Source organism: Lactuca saligna, chromosome 3 (genome assembly GCF_052625555.1).
Source record: "Lactuca saligna cultivar CGN05327 chromosome 3, ASM5262555v1, whole genome shotgun sequence".
NCBI lineage: Eukaryota > Viridiplantae > Streptophyta > Magnoliopsida > Asterales > Asteraceae > Lactuca > Lactuca saligna.
The window spans coordinates 21,094,616-21,104,625 of record NC_136419.1 but is presented as its reverse complement, the minus strand read 5'-3'; the positions used below and the strand labels follow the sequence as shown (position 1 = coordinate 21,104,625).

General features: G+C 33.1%; 1 long non-coding RNA gene and 1 pseudogene across 19 annotated transcripts; both read right to left on the bottom strand.

Annotated features, from left to right (window-relative positions):
* Positions 1–5,135: 5,135 nt before the first annotated feature.
* Positions 5,136–5,716, bottom strand: LOC145035247 (blue copper protein pseudogene; annotated as a pseudogene).
* Positions 5,717–7,114: 1,398 nt separating this feature from the next.
* LOC145034703 (uncharacterized) lies at positions 7,115–9,612 on the bottom strand. Of its 19 annotated transcripts, none has more exons than XR_013678165.1 (10): positions 9,420–9,611; positions 9,153–9,198; positions 8,795–9,055; positions 8,633–8,697; positions 8,396–8,461; positions 8,072–8,187; positions 7,893–7,927; positions 7,604–7,801; positions 7,440–7,510; positions 7,115–7,352 (listed from the first exon to the last, which is right to left on the bottom strand). It is a non-coding gene; the product is annotated as an uncharacterized LOC145034703 (long non-coding RNA). The 19 variants fall into 19 exon arrangements; XR_013678174.1 differs by having other exon boundaries at positions 8,072–8,106; positions 9,420–9,610; XR_013678173.1 differs by lacking the exon at positions 7,893–7,927 and having other exon boundaries at positions 8,795–9,075; positions 9,420–9,612.
* Between the last annotated feature and the right edge of the window lie 398 nt (positions 9,613–10,010).

Here is a 10,010-nt window from a genome sequence, read left to right as displayed (position 1 = left end):
TAAGCTCTGGTTTTGGATTATGGTGAGAGTTACCTTGCTTGTTCTTGTTTGATAAAGGATTGGAGATTTGAGGCATGGTCCGAAAACTGGATGGATCTAGGTTCCTAGGTTTCAATATTTTGTTTTGTTCTTGGATACTACTGTTATGGGATGTAGGATGATGGTTGAGTTCCTTCAGGTCAATGTGATGGTGGTTTATACATATAGGCCCATTAAGGTGTTGACTATGAGCCAGTCAGAGTAGAATGGGATGATAACAAGACTGGCGAGGTGTCGTAAGCTAAAGGAATGGTATGTGAGTTTATAATTGGCATGTATCGGATGTGTGTTTAGGATGATTTAGTTTATTTGGATAGTAATAGATTGATGGGGGTACCTTCTTGTATGGTTTGGTGCAAGATACAAGACCATGGGTGCGAAGGGGAACAATGTAAGAGGGTCAGCTGAGCGTATCAATGGAAGATTGCTAGCCAATGTTTAGGGTATGACTCGTTCATGTAGTGGAAGTTTTGATTTGTTAGAAAGATAGTTTGAGTGCTAGGCTTCATATGGATGAATGTCAAAATTATTGTCTCTATTCAGATGTTGAATAGGTTTCGATGAAGATATTGCTTCAATTGGGAATGCTAGAGTTCCTGGTTAAGGGATTAGTCAGTTTCGTGCATAAGGGAGTAAGGATGATCGTTAGCCTTAGAGGGCATGTATCGGAAGTTTTAGAGCATAAATTCTAGACTGATGGGAGTTTGGAAAGGATTTGGGCTATGTTGCTAAATGTGGTTAAGAATTTCGAAGGATGAATACTTTACTATCCTATTAAAGTAAGTGTAGTTATTGATACTCTTATTAGGAAGGCGGCTAGGAAGATACTGCGGGAGCTGTGTCTGCAAGTCGCGTACTCCTCTGTTGGAGCGATTGAGAAAGGCATAGGAAGTGGCGTTTTGAATGAGAAAGCCAAATACAAGAGAGTTTCAGGCAAGATTTAGAATGTTGATTGTGGCAGTCGGAGTCATTTGACATACTCTTGTCAAGTGTGTCTTCTTCTACTAGAAGTAAAAAGAATGTATTCACATTATAAGGGTCGTAGCCAGGCATGGGGTGCTAGTTACTATAGTCCCTGTTAAGGATATCTGGATGATGTCTCGGTTTTAGGAAAGGTTCCAGGAGGAGATGGATATTTAGTTACAGTTTAGCACATCGTTCTACCCATAAGCAGAGGGTCTGAGTAAACGCATGATTCAAAATATGGGGGTAATTGCGATTGGCAACTTTCATTAGCAAATTTTTCCCACAATAACAACCTTCACTCTTATATTGCCATGCCACCTTTTGAACTGTTGTATGATAGAAAATGTATGACGTCTGGTTGTTGGGGCTTCAATACCAAGACCCATTTGAGATTGTTGTTCGAGTAGGGAAGGCAGTGCTACGCTTGGAGCCACTAAATAAGTTGACCTTAGTCCAACAAGTTGACCGAGTTAGTAAAGGTCCAGAGACAGCATCGGGAAGGTTTCGAAATAGACTTGGCAGTCCGAGATAGATATGCGAGTGGAATATACAGGGTTGTTTGCTAATGGTGACTTCGAGGACGGAGTATGATTCAAGTGGGAGAGAGTTGTAACACCCTATTTTGCATTTAATTATTTATTAAAGGTTGTAAGTATAAAAAATAGGATTAATAATAATAATAAAATGATTATAATATAAGAATTTAGTAATTGAGGGATTTGCAATTATTTTGCAAATGAAGGGTGGAAATTAGCAACCTAAAAACATTGTGTTGCAAGAAAAATTGTTTTGAGGGAATATTTATGCCATTATGGAAAACTTGAGGGTTCATATTGCAAATCCAAAATTTAAGCCCATAATACTGGATAAATAAAAGGGCCGATTGGCCCTCTCTTGGTTTAATAGGGTGGAGCAGATCCTTAGTATCATATATATATATATATATATATATATATACACACACACACACACAACATGCAAGTGTGTGGATGTGTTATGTCGTGTTTATCCTAGGTCGAGAAGAAGAAAGAAGCGGGAAAGAAGAAGGATGTAACACCCCGAATCCCAGGTATATTTTTAAAAGTTTTATATTCATTTTATTGAAGGAACTCGACAAGTTGGAGGCCCCAACTCGTCGTGCCGAACCTAGTCATCTGCATGATTTTATGACTTCTAATCGACGAGTCGGAGGACCCCGGCTCGATGAGTAGAGGTGGTGCATGGATACCCTAAGTTTTAAAGTTTGCACCCGATTTAAAGAACTTATAGGTTGTTTTGTAGCCTCCCCCATCGTCATTACAACCATAGGAAACCCTAGATCGCATCCTAAACCCCCATTGTGTGTGTTGAGAGCTTGAAAGGTGTTATTTGTTGATCATGGAAGGGAAACTTGAAGAGTGAGGAGCTTGGATCAAAAAGGAGGAAGTGGATCTGTCATCTACTTCGTTTTGGCAACCAATTTGAGTTTAAAAGCTAACACCTTGACCCTTTCATGCTTAGATCTTCCTCTATGGACATTTATGGTTATTTTTGGGGTTTAATGGAGCCATTCTTGGTTTTGAGCTTATCACAAGGACATGGTCTCAGATTTGGACTCTCTAGGCCCCATATTCATAATGCTATCAACTTTATCTTGTATTGGCCTATCACCATGCCCTAAACCTCATTCTAGACTTGGTTTTGGTTTTTTAAGCCTTTAAGACCTTGCATGCACGTAAAGTTTGCAACTACACGTGATAAATATGCCTTAGGAAGCTAGATCTACAATTTGGAGCTTTGGGACAGCTTAATAACTTCTGAATGAGAAATGAACTGAAGGGAATGGACGAGTTGCATGGTCAATTCGACAAGTCAGATGAAGATTCGCCGTTTTTGGTTTCTGCATGGACTTGGCGAGTCAGTGAGATGACTCAACGAGTCAGTTAGGGTTTTCCCGACATTTAGACATCACATGGACTAGAAGAGTTTTCTGGAAACTCGATGAGTCAACTAGGGTTTTCACGATTTCTTGAGTTCTGGAAGGACTCGACGAGTCAGTGAGCTACACTCGACGAGTTCGGTCAACATGGACGGTTAACCTTGACCGTTGACTATGACTTTGACCAATGGTTGACCAGTTTGACTTCTAGGGGTATTTTAGTAATTTGGGAATTTATGAAAGTGAATCATTGGTAGATGTAGATGTTTGAGTTTGGAGCTGTATTTGGGGAGTTAGACATTTATCATCCCGAGCTACTTGCGAGGTGAGTTGTCTTCACTATACTTAGGGGTCGAAAGCACCAAGGCCAGCCCATTGGATCTGATATACTAGTAGTTGATGATCTGTTGATTATGAGATAGTTATGCATGCTAGTTGCTATGTCAGTTGGTAGATCTGTAGGACTACTTGTGTTACTGTTTGGTTATTTGTATGTGCCTTTAGCTGTTATATGTCGACATGTTGTGTGGATGGGTTGAGGTTGTACTGCTGCTAAGGACATTGAAGTATGGGATTGGAATTTTCTCTTTTAAGCAATGTACTTTGGAGTGTGGGATTGGAATTTTTATTGGCTTTTTGACTCAATGGGTTTTACTACTGTTAATGACTTATTTCCAGAATATAAGCCCTTTGGGGTTAGGTCTTAATGGGGTTAGCCAATGTGTCCTAAGGGCTCGATGTACTGAGCAAGGGGGATCGGGCCTATCCAATGTGTCCCAGTAAAAGTATGTTTGTTATTGATTCGTTCTTTGACATGCATGTGTGGTTATGTATTTGATACCGTTTGTATCTGTGTATATATAGGGGTAAGGATTATATGATATGATATTGTGTACGTGTGGAATTCACTAAGCTTTGTGCTTACCATTTTTCCCTTAAAAATACTATTTCATGTAACAGGATGGTCATGCATGATTGTATACATTGGCTCAAGTCGGGTTTTTGGAATCGATATTAAATTGATTATGTTTTCATGAATTTTAGAATTATAACTAATAATGTTTGGAAACTAAATTGATCTTGCGGTTTTTGTATTTCATTTGTATGAATAAAATACATTAAATGGATGATTTATGTTATTTTAAAATTTTCAAATTTATTGAAAAATTTGGGATGTTATAATACATAATTTGTTTTCTATTTTTTATCAAGAAAATTTGAAATATAAAAACATCATTTTATTACTTTTTAAGTTTTACATGATGTAATTTTTAAGGTTTTTTCTTCATTTATCTAACACAAATATATTTATCTTTATGAAAAAATATTATGTGTTATTATAAAAAAAAAATGTGGTATTACAGAAATAATAGCATGTTGCTATTTTATTTTAAAAATATAAGTATGTAATTTTGAGTTAAAGATAAAAATATGTTTCGGTTTTGATTTCATAATATAAGTACAATAAATTTTATATTGGTTCGATATAATTTGTTGATATTTTATTTTAAACAATTATTTAAATAAAAAAAATAGAAAACAAAAATATTTAATTATGTATTGTAATTTGAATATTTTAGATAAAGTCTAAATAAAAAAATTTATTTATATATGTAAAAAAATATATAATAACAAATGAAAAAATTAAGGAAACTTTTAAACGCAATTTGAATAAAAAAAATGTAAAAGAGCCGATTTAAAAAAAAAAAAAAAATGAAAGACTAACATTGTAATATTTCAAATGTACATTGTGTAAAATTTTACAAATGGTTCTTAAGAAAGTTTCACAAAATGGAAGAAATAGTCCTTATCTAAAAAAAATCAACTTAACGAATACATCTAACTGACATCCACGGTAATAACCATTTGTGTGTAAGGTTTCCTCATTAGGGATCATCTCAGGGAAGAAAGTTTCATAGAGACTATATCAGAAAAAAAAATGTAAAGCTAAAGGATCATTCGTGAATTTTTTTTCTAAATAAACCAAAAAATTATTTTCATTAATGAGGAAATCAAATGGCCACACTTAAGTTCACTAAGACCATGTAGTCTTATTCTTACATAATGAGGAAATCAAATGGCCACACTTAAGTTCACAAAGACCATGTAGTCTTATTCTTACATAATGAGGAAATCAAATGGCCACACTTAAGTTCACAAAGACCATGTAGTCTTATTCTTACATTTAGTAAATCAATAAACGATACCAATATCAAACCATGACTATCGTTGCCAAAATAAAGATGACCATTGGCATGAAAGTCTTAGAGCCATACTTGGTTCCAGTGCTTGGTGCGGGTGCTGGATTCATTGATTGGACATCGATCACTAACTTCTGGTTAAAGTCAGCACAATGTTCTTCCACACCACAAATGTACCACTTCTTGCCGGGTGTCATCAAGGTCACAACGTCGTTTCCAGATGTAAGGCCGGTGCCAGGTGGTGAAATAGTGCAAGTAGCAAAGGAACTAGCATTCACTTTGTACACATTGTGTACATTTACTGGGTACTTGAACACTGAATCCAACAAAAATTTATGTTAGCTTTAAATTACAGCTTTGAAATACTGTTCTTATCTACAATGCCTAAAAGAAGATACAGATTTTTGACAAGACAACTCACCTAGTTTGTCACCAACGTAGAACACTTTATCTTTAACCCACGCTTTGTAGTCATAATTTATGGTCCAACCACTAGCATCTCCCACCGCGTATTCGGTGCCATAGTGGTCAATGGAAGAAGCACCACCGCAAATATGGTAAAAACAAGAACAATGTGAGTCAAAGTGGCCATTGCTTGTGTTGATCAGGTTCGTGTATGGAAATATATTATCTTTGTCCTTGATTTTGATTTACAAATATGTAAAAATGCTTATTTATAACAAATTAGATTTCTTGAAAATATCTACATATCTACCGACTACCGTATACAATGAGATTGTTATACTCAATTATCTTTTTCCGGCTTTTATTTGTCATTTTCTTGGTTTTTACTTTGTACTTGGAAGAGGCCATATTCTAAATTTCTAATACTAGGATATGGGAAAAGGACATTATATAAAATTCCAAATACTAATACGGCGTAATGGGCAACTAAATAGATACTTGCAAATTTTATAATTATAAGACAAAAGATTATAGAAAATAGCATTTGTTTCATAACGATTAAGGTCAACAATAGCATTTGAACTGGAGGACATATGCGAAAAACCGAGAGAGATCATTTTGGAGTTAATGCAAGGAGACTTATATGCATCCGTTCGATAGAGTCATGGAAATCGATGGAATTGACGTAAGGACTGATAGAGGTTGCATCTGTTCGATCTTCTATAAAATATATAAAGGTTTGTGTACATAAAAAAACTTTTGAATACAAAAATAAATCGTGCTAAGAGACACCAACATATTCAACACTTCAAATGTCATAATCTCATCACATAACTTGTTTGTAATTCCCAATATTCTTTAGTTTGAATCAAAAATTTCTCTAGTTCTTCTATTCGTCTCTTCTTAAATCCATCTTTATACTTATAAATACCTCTAATATTATATTGTTTTTTTAGATTGTATCTCAAATAGAAGAAACATTTTTCAGAAATGTCTATTACAAACCACAAAATAATATAACCGAAAACATTAATCATGAAGGCATTATTTAATTATCATACAAGCATCTTAAACCTTTAGCTAAAAGTTTCACCCATTAATTTACAATCATGCAAATTTGACATAAAAATCATATATATATATATATATATATATATATATATATATATATATATATATATATATATATATATATATATATATATATATATATATATATATATATATATATATATATATATATATATATATATATAATGGCATTTAGTGACATAAAAAAGTGTCCCTAAAAAACAAAAAAGTGTCACTAAAAGCCCCCTAGGCAATCAGCAACACAAAAAAATTGTGTCACTAAAAGCCTTTAGTGACACTTTTTGGTTGTGCCGCTGCACCCTTTTTAGGTTTTAGTGGCACTTTCGATTATGCCACTATAGCACGTTTAGGTTTTAGTGGCACAATTTTTATGCAACTATCTAACTGTTAAAATAAATTTTATTTTTATGTTTTTAGCGACATTTTTTTAACACAAAAAGACTATAGTAATAAAGTTGGTACTAATTTTTAAAATTTTAAATAGAATATCAAATGATAATAATAAAACAATTATGATAATAAATTGAAAACACAATGTCGTTACTTCAATTCAAACTTGTCTAACAACAATATTCTCAATATTTACAGCACAAATGTCTTCAAAAAAAAATTAATAAGTCTAAATGTTATGCTAGTACTCAAAACATAATGCTATTGAACTAAGCTAGCTAATTCGGTTGTATCCTTCCTCCTATGTAGCTTGGTTAAAAGGGAAAACTCCATAAACATCTCTGAAATGACAAAAAACAAATCAAGTTAAGAAAAAAAAAAGAAACATGATAACTTCACATCATCCATCTGTGAGGCGAGGTCAAAACCTTCTCATTATGTATGGTACTAATGACATGTTCTTCATGGTACATTAGCATCCCTCCAAATGTTATGGTGGCTAACATTCACATTAAAAGCAAGAGAAAAGATATCAATACAAAAGATATAGCGAATCAAGATTCTAACTTTTAATTAAATCTTATGTACTTACTTAGACCAAGTAGGGACTAGTATATAGATATGAGAAACAGGGGAAAATGCTTCTGGAAGTTTGAAAAAGTCAACATGCACCAGTCAAAGTTTGTACCGTTGCTATTCATTTATCTTTGATCAACTTAGAATCTTCCCCATAGGCTAACTTTAGTGTTTCCTCAACCATCTTATTGCTTCCCACATTGGAAGATATTCACTGAAGGAAAATATGATATACACATTAGAACACAACAAAAAAATGCAATTAATTATAAATTTTGAAAAGATGGAGGCTATGAATTGTTTACTTGATTAAACAAATCATAAAATTCATTTGTTTGTCCTGGTAAGATTATCACAATTTAGAATAAGACATCATAGTATTTTCTAGGCTAAATCGACTGTAATGGACAAACTATTTGGCACATAAATCATGTGGGAACATTCACTGTAAATCACAGTTGAAAATAAGGCAATTGAAGCTTACATTGTTTGTCTCTCATGTCAAACATACTCCACATCCTACAACCAGACATACCCAATGATTTTTAACAGATTCAAATCCCCAAAACTTCCAAGATTACTTCCAATAGTCTTAATGGCCTACTCAATGCATGTAAAAAGCTAAAGGTGTCATGATATAAATCACTGAGAAAAAAAATATGATATGTACAAGTATCAAGAATTAAAGCATTATGTGCATGAATTCAAGAATCACAAATGGTTTCATATGTTATTGAGAATGACAAATCTTAACATAATATTTACTTTCCATAAAAATTTATATAAAAGATAAATAATTTGATTTCACCTCGAGAAGGCAGTTTAGTTTCAATATGGGGTGGAAGAAAACTTGTCCAATATCTCCACCTACAAGCTGAATAAAATCATCATCACGTAGGTTCATATATAAAGACCATAATAAATTACAAATTATGTGTCATCTTCTATAGCTCATTTAACCAATTAACATCAATTTTTGTCTAAAACCAGAGACAAGAAAAACATACATCAAGGACTAAAAGAACAAAAGGTAAGGTTTAATCACCTCATATTGAAAGTAAACTACCTTCTTGAAGTGAACTCAAATTATTTTGAATGGATACATGATAACTGAAAATGAAACTCTGAAAAAATTGAGTTTATGTATTTAACTTGACCAAAAGAATCATAAACAACATAATCCAAACAAAGTCTATCAGAAACTTACTCGTCATGACTTGGTTAACTGTAGGCGTTAAACTATAAGAGTTAGGGTTCACTGCCTGCCAGTATTGCTAAATGCAAGGGTTACTGGAAGTAAGAAATTGCTACTGATGCTCAATGAAGTAGCTCTAAATCGTCAATGGCAGCTAGGGATTTCAACTCAGAAAGCAATCATGGCGGTAAAATATTAGGGATTTGAAAGACAAACAAGGTAGCGGAAGAGAGTTAGGTTTCAAATGACAGGAAATGGCTGGAAGATACGTACCTGAAGAGCCAAAACAAAAACTTGGTTAAACGAGAAATGATAATCCATGTAATTCCAGTTCATAAACGCTAGTATAGTTAACTGATAGGAAAGCTACCTTGTTGAAATTGGGTAGTAGGGTCGTTCCAACACACCAGTTCATCCTATTGATGAAAAGAAGTAGATCACAATGATGCAATCAGTAAAAAACTAGAAAATACATTAACATAAACAAGTTACGCTTCTTAATTTTAACGGGGAGGGATCCAACTACAAGCCCTAATTGGAACACAGGTTGTTCGTATCCTAACAACAAGCCCTAATGGAACTCAAAAAATAACGAGTGGATCGGAGATGGTTGAGAGAAGCTGCTACAAGAACTCACCAAGTATTCTTACGAATTAATGGAAAGCGAGTAGAGATCGACGAGAATTTGGGAAAGGAACTAGGTCATTGAACGAAGATTAAGGTATATGATCGAGACCTGTTTTTTTTTAAGTTTTGGGTGGGAGACTACTAAATTAGGGGGGGAAATAAGAGCGGGCAACTTGATTTCCAAGGAAATAGGAGCGGGCTACTAAATTTTCAATGTACAGTGGCATAAAAATTTTTGTTTGTAGTATATATATATATATATATATATATATATATATATATATATATATATATATATATATATATATATATATATATATATATATATATATATATATATATATAATGGTTCAAATAAGAACCATAAAAGATTAAGAACCTAAGAACCTCATTTTATAAGTAAATATTTTTTTGTGAATTTGTCTAAATATGTTAAAATCCTAATTTTTATCTTTTTGGTAAGAAAAGGGTAAAATCGTAAAAAAAAAAAAAAAACTAGTCTAACATTTTCATTCATATTTAACATAAAAATTATATGAAATTTATACATTTTATTTACAGTTTAATACATAAAATTCATAACTTAATACAATCAATTTTA